Source organism: Camelus ferus, chromosome 14 (genome assembly GCF_009834535.1).
Source record: "Camelus ferus isolate YT-003-E chromosome 14, BCGSAC_Cfer_1.0, whole genome shotgun sequence".
Lineage (NCBI taxonomy): Eukaryota > Metazoa > Chordata > Mammalia > Artiodactyla > Camelidae > Camelus > Camelus ferus.
The window spans coordinates 36,374,982-36,388,699 of NC_045709.1; the positions used below are offsets into that span (position 1 = coordinate 36,374,982).

The 13,718-nt window shown below is 39.0% G+C and overlaps 1 protein-coding gene across 1 annotated transcript in view; it reads right to left on the minus strand.

Moving 5' to 3' along the window:
* The window catches only part of HS6ST3 (heparan sulfate 6-O-sulfotransferase 3), a 582,522-nt gene that overhangs the window by 221,789 nt on the left and 347,015 nt on the right, over nucleotides 1–13,718 (minus strand). The window lies entirely within an intron of this gene.

Genomic DNA, 13,718 nt, shown 5'->3' on the forward strand with positions numbered 1-13,718 from the left:
CGCCTACATTGGGTTGGATTTTACAGTCTTTGTAGTCATGTGATAGGTACAAATCTGGCCTCAGATTAAAGTTTGCAGAGAATACTAGTAACACAGTGAATGCTAGAAGAGGACATAAACTGATAGGGACATTTTTCAGTGTGTAATTTCCCTATTTCCCAACCAGTCTGCCCAAAGTATAAAGCACCTACGGTGTGTCAATCAGTCTTTTTTCTGGATGGCCTGGGCGTTATTCTCTGTTGAGAAACACCCTGCTGAGAAACCTTGGAGGAATAAGCCACTCTCATGCCTTGATGGCATCACACCTACAGAGGAGCTGGAGCAGGCAAAATGTTGAGATCATGTGAAAAACACAGAACAACAGACCTGCCAAAACAGAACTTACAGACCAGCTGGAGATGCAGCTGGATCTCCTCTGTCCCAAGTCCTCTGTAACCTACCCAAACCGAGAAACAGTAAACTGGTGTTAAAAAAAAAAAAAAAAAAAAAATTGACTGAAAATGTGGAACCAGTAAAAATTTAAAGATAAGATTTTTGATAATTTATAAGTTTTTAGCTTTCTATGTGGTCTAAATATTGCTGAAATCAATTTCCACGTACTCAAATATTTCACTGGGACATCTCATAATATTTTAAAACAAAACTATTTTCCTCTCAAATTGTTAATAAATTTATAATGCAAATGATCTCTATAATTAATATATAAGGCATGAGGCATGCAGAGAGGAGAGAGACATGGCCATTATCTTTTTTTTTTCCCTCCAAAGTTGTGATTAGAATTACTTCATAAATTATTCACATGTTCTGCTAGAATAATAAAACAGCATCTCTTTCTACATAAATCATACCACTTATTTGGAGTGCGTAGTAAAATTCTCTTGAAATGTTGTTTTGATAACACAAGGTAAGACAAGGCACCTCAAGCTACGATTAGCGTTTGGTTCTTCCTATTTTGAAGTATACACTGTGGGCATCACATCCTCATTAGCATATGTTTCATCTGCATCTATTATATGCAAAGCATAACCTTTAAGGTATGGCAAGCCTTTGGCAGAATTGGGAGGTTGAAGGGAAGAGTCTCTTTATCTCACTCCCTCCACTTTTTCTGGTACCCTCTTTCCCATTTGAAAGCATCACTCCCCACCCACACTTCGCACCCTGCCATACCTGTGTCTCATCATAAGCCTCTGAAACAGAGGCAGACCCTCTTTCTCTCTTGCTCATTTATAAAACAGATATCTGACATCTAACCTACCATCAAAAACGGATCAGTCCTAGCATTGCTTTATTTATGTGTCTCAAGCTCTGGCTTGAGACACATTAGTGAAATTAACTGATCCAGACTAAGATGAGTTTTTTCCGTTGTATTATAATTAACATTTAACTATGTGATTAGCTCCCTACCGGTCATTAGATAAGTCAGTGATACAAGAGTGTATAAAACATGCTCTCTGTCCTAAGAAAAGCTTATGATCTTAAGATCTATAGGGAAAGAAATGCATGTATGTCAGTAATGGAATGAATGGTCTGAATGAAGGAGTAGCACAGAGAAATAAATGCTCAATATAGGATGAATGTGGAACAGGGAATGGAGACCTCTTTTCATCATAGTTTGTAATACAGAGTCTTCCTTGGGTCTTAGAGACAAGACAGAAGTGCATTAGTCTAACTTTTAGACTAAGTTTCTCAGTAGCTTCTCACATCTCACCCAGAACAAATGGCCTACAAATGTTTAAAGAATAATTTTTTGTAATGAGAAGAAGCTAAAATGGAGGAGCACCAGGTATAGGTAAGTAGAAGAGTCTCCCCCCAGAAAGCAGGGCATTGGCATCCTGAAACCACACAACTTAGGTAGCATCCACATGGGATGGACTTTTTTCTTCTCATTCATGGAGAAAGCATTGCTCATCACAGACTTTTTGAGAGTTCCTAGGACCACATTCTACCTGGTTGTTTCCAATTACCCTAAAAAGAAGACAGCAAGTATCAACTTGTCCCTTGGGGACCACAGTTTTCCACATTGCTCAGCCAACCCAAGTCAGCACTGCAAACATCACTTTGCCTCTCCCTTCCCCAAGCACAGGTGGAGAAGAGCCACAATTTCCAGCTGTCTAGAAAGAAACTAATGCCCTCAGCTAAGAATGCCCTTTATATTTGATCATTCAAGATCTTCTGTACAGAGTTTTTCTCTAAGCTTCCCTGTGTGTGTTATGCATGTGGAGAGAGAGCATCTTGTTTTTATGTTGTCTATAATAAATTATAAGTGTAACAGCAGGAGCTTTTTCAATACTATTTGTAAATGCAGCCAGAGGCTATTAAGTGATTGGTGTATCAAATAAATATAATTAGTAAATAGCAAAATAACATGTTTGTAAACTGCCTTTGGAAATATGTGATTAGACCAAAGACGACAATTTCTGCCAAAGCTTCTAAGTGTTTCTAAGAGATACCAAAAAAATGCTTTAACAATTTCATAACAACTTCAAAAATTTTCTATGTAAATCTAAGAAGGTAGACAGTATATTTACTTAGTCCAAACACTTTTTTAATGTGTTGAAAATTTAAGTGCAAGGGTATACTTAAGTGCATCATAATCTTTTCAGGGGAGTTAAGACGTTCTTGATTATTGACTATAAGGTTTTAAACTGGCATTTGATGAGGTTAAAAAGAGTTATAAATATACCTCCATGCACTGAGTGCTCTCACGCTGTAGAGTTATTCTCAATTACTAACACTTAAAATTATTCCAGCAAGTCAGTCAGCTTGGAGTGAGGGGAACTCATCCTGCCCTTCCCTCTTATAGGCATTATGAAAGGGAGTTTGTTCTTTACAGTGAGGGGCTTCTTCTTGCCAGGCAATGGGAACTGAAAAGTCACCCAAACCTGCTGATTCTTCCTCTGAGCAATGGAGGAAGATGCTCCTGTCTGTCCCTGCCTCACCTTCCCTTGTCTCAGACCCGGCTGCTGCTGCAACCCCTGCTTCACTCACTCTCCCTTGCAGCCTCTCACCCCTAATCCACATTCATTTCTCTTTCAAGAACCTCATTGTCCTATGTGACCTCCTGGTTAAAAAAAAAAACCTGAAATGGACCTCTGTGCACACGTATCAAGCCACATGTTTAAACCCTACCACGCTGTCAGGGTTCTCCAACATTTAGCTACCCCCATATCTATACAATTTAATTTTCTACTAACTCCTAATCAAACCTTCCACTCAGATTAGGCTGGTCTCCTTCATATCTCCCGGGGCTCACCCACTCCAAGGACACGTCCATTCCCCACGTCATTTAGGGCTTTAAGACCTGCATACTTCCCTGCTAACTCAGATTTCTCCATACACACCTGGGTAGGCCCCACTTTGAAATTCTGGGTAACTTATGGTCAGTTCTGCATTCCATTTCCAACAACAGGTCTGTTGTTCCTGTATGTGTGTTGTTTGTTTGTTTATTTATTTATTTATTTATTTATTTAGTCTTCCCAGGCACTTAGAAATTCCTTCTAGGTAAAGAGCAAATTTCATATGTGTCTTACCTCCTCTACGATGCTCAGACTGGTGCTGAGCAAACAGCATGCAAATGATGACAGTTGTGATGGTGATGACTTTGAGTCTGATGGTAACTAATTTATACTGATTCTCTGTTTTTGTGGCAGGCCCTAGAAATCTTTACTTGATCTTTGCTTTTCCAGAACTTTCTATGACAGCTCTCCCAGTCACTTACCCAATCTGTCTTTTCCTCATACACCTCTTTCCTTTCTCATTATTCATTTTCCCGTCAGGCTTTGATCATCTATGCTCTAAAATGACTACCAGACCTTGATTGCTTTTAAAATGCTCCTTCTCCGGTGTGTCATGGTATCGCTACCCAATGTTAATAAATTACTGCATTTAAATCGTATAACCATGTGGGATAGATACGGTTAAGTACATCATTTAAAACACGAGAAAATGGAGGCATATAAAGGTCACTTTGATTAGCTAGTCAGTCAATCAAACTGAGTTTGCAAGAGGCAAGTGTACATAATTTTTCTTGAGACATTTGATAATATAGTCAGTGTATACACCTGGATCGAGTTCAGAAATTATTGCCTCTTAATCCTACGATCAGAATATGCAACTGACTTTCATAAGCATTCACTGACCCACTCATTCACTCAACAGACATTAATCAAGTCACTTTCCTGTGCCATATACTAATTTCTAAGTTCTGGGGGTTAAAAAAAATCAATAAAATACAGTTCCTGCCCTCAGACAGCTCACAGTTTTGGCATTCCACAAAACGACACCGACAGTCTCATTTCTCATGAGTTGGAGCTTAGGGGAGAATATGGTGACATGCCAGAGAAGGAGCATTTTAAAAGCAATCAAGGTCCAACAGTCATTTTAGGGCCTAGATGAATCAATGCCTGATGGGGAAAGAACAGTGAGAAAGCAAAGAGGTAAATAAGGAAAAGACGGACTGGGTAAGTGATTGGGAGAGCTGTCATAGAAACTTCTGGAAAAGCAAAGACCAAGTAAAGATTTCTAAAAAAAAATAATCTCTGGACCCCTGGGGCAGCGTGCTAAGCCCATATTTATCTGTTCACAGCAGGGGTGTGAATGTGCACAAAGACCTCAAGGACAGATCAAATGAGACTGTGCTTCTTTCTAGCTTGGGGGCCTCTGGGGATGACTTTACTACTGAGCACTTAGTCATCATGTTTGATGGCTTCGGCGGCCTCATTTATCAAGGATCCATAGTTAAATTTAATTTTCCTGTGAGTAGAGGACAGCCATGGCAGCCAGGCTCCTTGCTGCTGATCTGTCCCTGCTGATGCCTTCTGAAGTGGAAATGATGGATGCCACGTGTTCTGCCTGTGATTAAATTTGCTTTGACAAAGCAGCATGGAAATCTGATTTTCAATAGACTTCTGCATTTCACCTAGTGCTGAGTAAACAGATACAGAACATAATGCTTACATGGCTGTCAGGCCGATAGCTAATTCATTGGACCCATCTAATCAGGCTGTCCATTAAATTATTATTTGTCAATAACACGCAGGATCATTTTTGAAACTCTGAGGAATGGGAAGCTTGTTTTTAAGTAAATAAACATGGTGGGCTTGACGACGTCCGGGGATTTTCCTGGGCAGGGCCAAATAACTCATCAGTCTCCAGGTCCCCTCTCCCCTGAAGAACCAAAGCACCATTTAAGAAGTTTTCAGTTTCACTTCACTTGGCTCCCATTTCAAATGCAAACAACATCATCCAATTACAACAGAGAACGAAGCCAGAAACATTGACACTTTAGCTCCCCAGTTTATCTTTAAAGGAGAATGAAGCAGAAAATCACATTAAGTATGCACCTTATGTTAGAGCTTTTAACCTCCTGCCTAGCAGTGCTGCGTGTAGACCACCTCCTGGAAGAAGCTTCTACTCTGGGGGAAGCACGAGAGCTGTCTCATCAGGCAAACACGAGTAGCAGAGAGAGTGACTGTCAACGCTTCTTCCCTTCTCTGATCAGTGGGGTAAGTAGGAAATCTGGTTCCCTGTCATATTAGGAAAGGCCTCTTTGTTATTCTAGCACAAGTTTCCCCCTCCACCCCTGTTCCCAGTCAGACCTCTGTACTTTCAGTACTTTTTTACATACTGAAATTCAGGCCAAGCATTTTCTCTCTCTTCTGTGAGTTCTTCTAAGGACAGCTGGGCCTCCATCAACACTCCCCTTTTACACTGACTCCTGGCCAACCACACCCATCATCCTGAAATATATTTGCTGCTGGAACCCACAGACCTCATATCTTTCATGTCACTCAGGGGCTGAGAGTCTGCAGCACACTTGCAAATCCTCACTAGCTGAAAGGACTTGAGCAAGTTTCTCAAGCTCTCTAAGCTGTTTATTTCTCATTGGAAAGATAGTATGTATACCAAAGTGCAGTGACAGGGAATTAGGTATGTGTCGAAGAAATCCTTTTTCCACTTGTTGGTTACCCATTGTGACCCATCCAATAGGAATTTCCTTCTCTCACAAGTCCTGGGAGACCAGCTCTCAGTCTTCTTGTTGCCTTTCCACTGAGAAGGGGTGACTGCACAGTGAGGCCTGGCTGTTCTTTGGATCTGGCTAGGGGCGGGTCCTACCTCATAGGGCTGGGGTGTCTGGAATGGCTGGCAGTCACCTGTCTGGCTCACTGGCTTTCGAAGATAGGCATGCTTAATTTAGGGGAGAAGGAGAAAGGATGAAATACTGGACTCAAGTCCAAGTTGTGTTTTTCCACTCAGCTTGGCCTGTCATAAAGCTGACATCCACCAGTTGTGTTTATTTCTCAAAGGAGAAAGGACTCAGGACAGAGGCAGCACTAATTATGTTTTACACATATTGCCCCGACAATGATGACTGGCGTATAGCGGCTGCTTCATTTCTAGTGGCTTTAGTAATAAACAAGTAATTCTGCACTACACAGAATGCTGGTGATGCTTCTTGTCTCATTTAGCCTTCAGAACACCCTGGGGAAGGCAGGTTGGGGTAATAAAACCTCCATTTCGCATGTGAGGAAACTGAAGTTTCATAGATATTTGGTGATTTGCTCAAGTTCACAAAAGTAGTAGAATCTGGGACAAGAAAAACCAAGCTTCATAACGCATGCTCCAGGGCACTGTTCAGAAGCACACAGCTTTCTTATTTTCTGTATGTCCAAGAGGGGCAGGGTCCTGGCAGCAGTCCTCTGGGTTCTGAGAGTCCCTCGGATCTTCCAGAATAAGCTTTCTTACAGCTTCCATGACCTCAGGTCACTGTGCAACCTTCCTACACTCAAAAGCATTTTGTTGCCAAAATACTTGCACCCTCTAGGAAACTGGCATTTCCATACTGCCTGCAGTAAAGATGGCCAGGGATTAGCTGATGACCTTGTCCTGGCCAGAAGGTTGGTTTTAGCTGCAACAGCACTAGCAGATCACAGTCCACCCTCTGCCCTGCTGACCTGCACTGGGACAGCAATAATTATAACAGTTCAAAACTTGATGTAATTATCATGAATTGAAATTTATGCTAATTAACACCCAGCCAACACTGAGGTGTTCCCATAATTCTCCTCTTCTAAAGTTTGGGCTTGTCACAGCAACTAATTGGAAAAAAAATCAAATCCCACAGTTTGTCTGAGAGGCAATGAAGGGACATCTGTAAAACACAATTTAATCCAAGTAAAATCTTATTTTTCCAAATATCAACTTGTCACCAAGCCAGGAGAATTTGAATCTCTCAGAGCCTGGCTGTGCGGACAAGGTTGGAAGAAGGGGAGTTTGCAAACTTTTACTTTGTTGTAAATAAACTCATTGTTTATTAGAAGAATAACTAGAATAATAATGAGGTCAGAGAGGAGGGGGACAGTGAGAAGAGATATGGTTAGCAACAGAGATTGGAGAGTTTCTGATCAGCACTAAATGTAACTATGAAGATGAGGCATTCGTAAGCCACGTGGAGTGATCTAAAGCCCTAGCTACTCAGTGAGGTCAATAAACAAGCAGCATAAGATTCATGTGAAAGTTATTAGAAATGCAGAATCATCAGATCTACTAGATCAGAATCTGCATTTTCACAAGACCCTAGGTGATTCTAACGCACATTAAAATTTGAGAAGTGCTCACTGATTGTGGCTTTATGGATTTCAAAATAGTAATTGATAGTATCTATTCTGTTCTTCAAGTCATGGGAGACCAAAAAAAGGAGGGGGATAGATTATCATATTTTTCTTAATTATCTTACAAATTTTTGAACCATATCATTTGAAGATCAGTCCCAACCTAATGTCTGGATTGTATTCTTGGATTCATGTTACTTCTTGAGGTATGGCGACAGACAAAACTTGGACACATATGGCCTTACTATTGGCAATTTCCATAATAATGGAGCGGAGAAGTGAGCATTGTTTAACATAAGGCAATTTGCTCCTATTAACTTGATAACTAAAAAGTAATGGTAATAGGGTGGCCCTATCTGAATTTAAACTAAAGAAATAATTTGGTAGAAGAAAGCAATTATAAATGCAAATGTATAGAATGTGATTTATCTATAATATTAAGAAAATAAAATCACTTAAGTCTCTTAAAGCAAAAATCAGAAGTTATGAATATCAGGCCTCCACATGGAAGAAAGTTTATGATAAAAAGATAACTAAACATTGAAGAATATAAAATGTAAGATCACTGTGGTTCCAATTACATAAACTCACGTGTGCATATGATTAGCAGGTAGAAAGGCATATGGATAAGAAAGAATGAGGTAGAGTATTATAGATCTCTGAATCACCAGTAAATGTCACAGTCTCTACCTTCAAAGTATATTCTGAATCCAGTGTATCCTTACCACACCTACCACCACTATTCAGATCTTAGACTCCATCTCTCCCAACTGGCTTCCATACCCTCTCTTGTAATCTGTTCTGATCTCCAGTACCTATAGTAATATTTTGCATATAAATTAGATCTTGTCATATCCTGGGCCTAAATTCTACCTATGATGTCCTATTATACTTTGAATACAATCCAAATTTCTAACTCTGGATCAGCAGTTCTCACATTAGTCTCAGCTCAAAATCTATCATTAGCAGCAATTAAATTCCTAAAAGTTATTGAGGACCCCAAAGAGCTTCTGCTTATGTTGGCTATATCTACTGCTATCTACTGTATTTCACATAAAAACTGAGAAATATTAAAAATATTAATTTACTAAATAGCAATAATAAATCCATTACATGTTAACATAAATAACATATTTGGGAAAAAAAAAAACTATACTAACTTTTTCCCCTAAAAAATCAGTGAGAAGAACGGCACTGTTTTATATTTTGCAGATCTCTTTAATGTCTGACTTAAAAGAAGACAGCTAGATTATCATAATTTCTTCTGCATTCGATCTGTTTTGATATGTTATTTTGGTTGAAGGATATGAGAAAATTTGGCTTCCCACAAATATGCAGTTGGAAAAGGGAGGAATATTTTAATGTCATTTTCAGGTAATTCTGGACATTTGTCTTTGGTACTACATGCAACATGCAGATGAGGGATAGTGTCTTCATGGCTAGTTACAGTGTGGAATCTGAAGCTTAATTAATGAAGTTTGTAAAATATCATGGCCAAATGCATGGGTTTGTCTTGCACTTTGAATGAATCTTCTACTCAGGCATGATTTTTGACATTGTACATTGGTTATTGGAAACTATCAGTTCATTGAGTTATTTAGAACCTCAAAATGTCAACATATTTCACTACATAATATTTAAAAAATCACATTTGTTAATATTACTACCAATCTCATCAGTAAAGTCTTGAAAGCCTACAAATATTGAACACCTGCCTTGGAGATTGATACAGGTTTTCCAAAAACTCTGATTTTCTCTTGAGATCTCAAATTTTATCATTAGCAACATATAATAGCGTTTGTTTGTTTTGAAATGATATACTCACTTTGAAAGTAATAGATTAATTTTTGAGAAATTGTCTACCAGCTACCCAAGTCAGAATAACCATAATTTGTAAGACATCATTTCAAGTAAAAAAAGGACGTTCCATGAAAAACATTGCCAGTTTAGCTCAAAATCAATTGCACTTGGGACAACCATCATATCTGGATCCGTGGCAGAGTTATTTAAAGTGTACTTCCCATTTCATTACAAAGAACATTAAAAAGATGTATACTCACAGCTCAAGATTTAATGCAATTAATAATTGCACTACTTTAGCAAGGTCGTTCTTAAGTGAACTTGATATTACGTGTACTGGTCTTGAATGGCAATGAAGAATACAGTGACTAGCACAGTTTAGTGCTCCCGCCTTGGTAGACACTAGGGTACCTCCATTGCCTTTCCATCGGGAGTGCAAATATTAACACAGTAAAATGGTTTTGACCTTGCAGAGGCCTCTGAAAGGTCTTGGGATCCCTAGGGGTCTATGAATCGCACTTTGAGAACAACCCAGCCTGCTTCTCCAAGGTATCTCTTAACCACTCTCCCACCTCACTTGGCCCCAGTCACACAGGCTTTCTTGCTGTTTCTTGAACACACTGAGCTCATTCCTGCCTCAGGGCTTCTACATTTGCTATTTCTTCTGCTGCTGGTGCTCCTAGCTGTGAAGTTTACCCAGCTGGCATCTCCTCATCACTTCTGGTTTCTGGTGAAGTGATATCTCCTCCAAAATGCTTTTCTGGACCCCCCTATCCACACAGGTGCCATCTTCCCAAAGAGCCTCAGGAAATTCTTGCAGCCCCTTACCTGCTAGTTCTCCATAGCACTCATCACCAACTACAATTCCAAGATGCATTCACTTGCTTATCTTTTGATTGTCTGCCTCCCCCTCTAAATTATAAGCTCATGAGAGCTAGGGCTTTGTTTTATTCACCACTACAACACTAATGCCTGGAAAAGTGTTTGACTAATCATACTCAACAAATACTTGCTTTATGAATAAATTAATTTACATTTTAAGAAGTTCTTTAAATGCTCTTCCTGTGTTATTTTTCAGTGAACACTCTTCTGAGTCAGTGCTGTTCAAAAAAAATATATAATGTGAGCCACAGATACAATTTTATATTTTCTGGAAGCCACATTAGAAAAATTTAAAAAAAAATATGAAAGTAATTTAGTAATCTATTTTATTTAACCTATTATATTAAAATATTATGATTTAAACATGTAATCAATACAAAAATTATTAATATGTTATACTTTCTTATTTTTCCCACTAAATCTTTGAAACCTGGTGTATATTTTACATTTACAGAACATTTCCACTCAGATTAGCAGCATTTCAAGTGCTTAATAACCACTTGTGACCAGAGGCTACTGTATTGAGGAACACAACCTAAGGAAAGATGGGCAGAAATGAAATCAAAGAATTTTCTTTCTCCCAAACCTAATGGAATGAAAAAAAATATTATAAACTGTAGTAAATAATAATTACCAGAAGCAATCAAATAAAGGAAGAATCCAACTTCATACCGTGAGTTTCACAAAACTGGTGGCCATGAATGAGGCGAAAATTTTGTCATTGCTCCACATTTATAACCATCCCCCACCTCAACTCTAAGAAATGGTACTGGGAAAGAAGAGAAGTTACCAATTTGTTGAGAATTTTCACTAATGCCTCCCAATTTGGAGAGTATTAGAAGGAGGACGTGAGCAGGCAGGCCAGCCCCTAACTATCACGGCTGGATCTCAGGAGAAATAAAACAAATCCTCCAGGACAACCACACCGATTCAAGGGGAGAATGCTAAGTCTCCACACAGCATCCAGAGCGCCCTTTCTAAAGCACAAATCTGACCATGACACTCACCCATTTCAAATCCTTCACTTGTGCACCTCACTCCCGGGAGAAATTCCCAGTGGGTCAGCACATCTCACAGGCTCGTTGTGGTCAAGCTCCCGTGTCCTCCCAGGTTCTTCATCTTAACCTTCCCATCTGCATCACACACTTTCACAACACCAAACAAGATGCAGTTCTTCAAATCAGGAACCAAGGTCACTGGCGGAGCTACTCCATTTGCCCACTGTGTATTCTACCTTCCCTTTTCCTGGCTAGCCCCCAAACTCCTCCAAATCCAACTCAGCAACTTACTGTAAGCCCTTCCTCATCCCCCTGGATTATCTAATCATGGGTCCCTGTGTCGACACAGCATCTGAGGAAACCTCTGCATTAGTGCACACACAGCACTGTAATTGTTGGCTCCGCTTGTACATCTTGCTGACTGAAGTACAAAATCCTTGAGATCAGGAATGATGTCTTTCACTGCTTTGAGCCTAATGTAACGCTCAGTTCATGGCTTACACAATACACAGTTGTAGAACAAGGGAATTTATATGTTTAGATTTGTCATTTGCTGGTTCTTTTCACATTTATAATAGGTACCTTACAAAAGAAAACTGATAATGAAACAAAAACATTCTAACGAGGCAGAATAATAATTCCAATAAAGTTCTTTCAAAGTCACAGATTACATATGAAGTCACTGATGGAAAAACAGATCATGAAGGACCCAAAACTGAGTTTGGGGGGTGTGTGTGTGTGTGTGTGTGTGTGTGTGTGTGCGTGTCTGTATGTGTGTGTGTTTAGTACTGAAACATTAGTAATCTGTTTAAAGCTTTTGCATCAGTGTATTTTCAGTAGCTGCTGTGCCCTGTTGGCTGTAGAGGCAAGAGCCAATCTTCCTGGTGAAGCCCCAGAGGGACCACAAATTTCAGAGTCCGCTGGTAACCACGAGGGGTGGGAGTGAAACAGAAAATGATACAGGTAATTAAAAAAATACATTAGTCCCTAATCTCCCATCTCTACCCTAGCAGGTGCTGACAGTGAGCAGCTCAGAAATCACCTCAAAGCAAAACAAACTAAAGACCTCTTTTTTTTCCAGAAATTAAATAATTTGCCTGTGGAAGACTAGTATGAGTTTAGAGAGAGATTGATGGTAAATTTGCTAGCCTATTTCACACCTAAACACTCAATTTAATTGATGCTGGAAGAAACATAACTCTGACAACAAAAGACAACTTTCAAAAAAATGAACATTATTCTTGTAGATATTTAAGAAGATATTGCCACTATAAAATAAAAATAGGATGCTATGAGAAAGAATCATATGTGAAAAGCAAAAGAATATATTTTATAATTATAATATGTAATTATCAAAATAAAAATCCAAATAAAGCATTACAAATTATTGTGTAGGAAATTTTCCAGAACAAAGAAAAAAAAGCAGAAAACAATGAGATAAAATTTAAGAGAGAAGGAAATTCAATCTAGGAGAGTCAATATTGAACCAACAAGAGAGCCAAAAAGTTAGAACACACAAAATGGAGGGAAGGATACAATCAAATAACAGGGTTTTCCCTGTTATTTGTAATTGTAAAGTCCAGAATTAAAATTAAAAGATTCTGAATCTTGGCACATTCTTGTGAAGTTTCAGAACAATCAAGATTAGCAGAAAATCCTGAGCGTCCAGAGGGAAAGAAAACACAAAAATTATCTACAAAGTAATGAGTGTTAGACTTTTCACTATCCACATTAGATGCTAAAAGGCAATGGAACAGGGCATCCAAAACACTGAAGGGACATTCCATTATCCTGGAGAGCTGTGCCAACCCAAGTCATCGGTCAAGGGTGTAAATAAAACACTAACATGCTCAGGCACTCAAGGGCCCAGAAAATCTCCCTCCCCAGCATCTTTTCCTAAGAAATTGTTAGCATACATGCTCCAACCAAGTGACCTACAGTTCTTGCCTGTTTAAAATCGCCATCCTCAATAAAAATAAATGAACTATCAAGCTCCAAAGAGACATGGAGGAACCTTAAATGCATATTTCTACCTGAGAGAAGCCAGTCTGAAAAGGCTACATACCGTATGATTCCAACTACATGAAATTCTGGAAAAGGCAAAGCTGCAGAGACAGTAGAAAGATCAGTAGTCTCCGTGGGTTCCAGACAAGTGAGGAAGGATGAAAAGGTGGAGCACAGGGGATTTTTTGAGGAGTGAAAGTGTGTGATGTTGTAATGATGAATATAGGACAATATATGTTTATCAAAATCCATAGAATGTTCACCAGGAAGAATGAACCCTTTCAATACCTTGTAATAATCTATAATGAAAAAGAAGATGAAAAGGAATATATTTGTATGTATAACTGAATCACTATGCTGTACACCAGGAACTCACACAACGTTGTACATCAGCTATACTTCAGCTCAAAAAAATTTTTAAAAA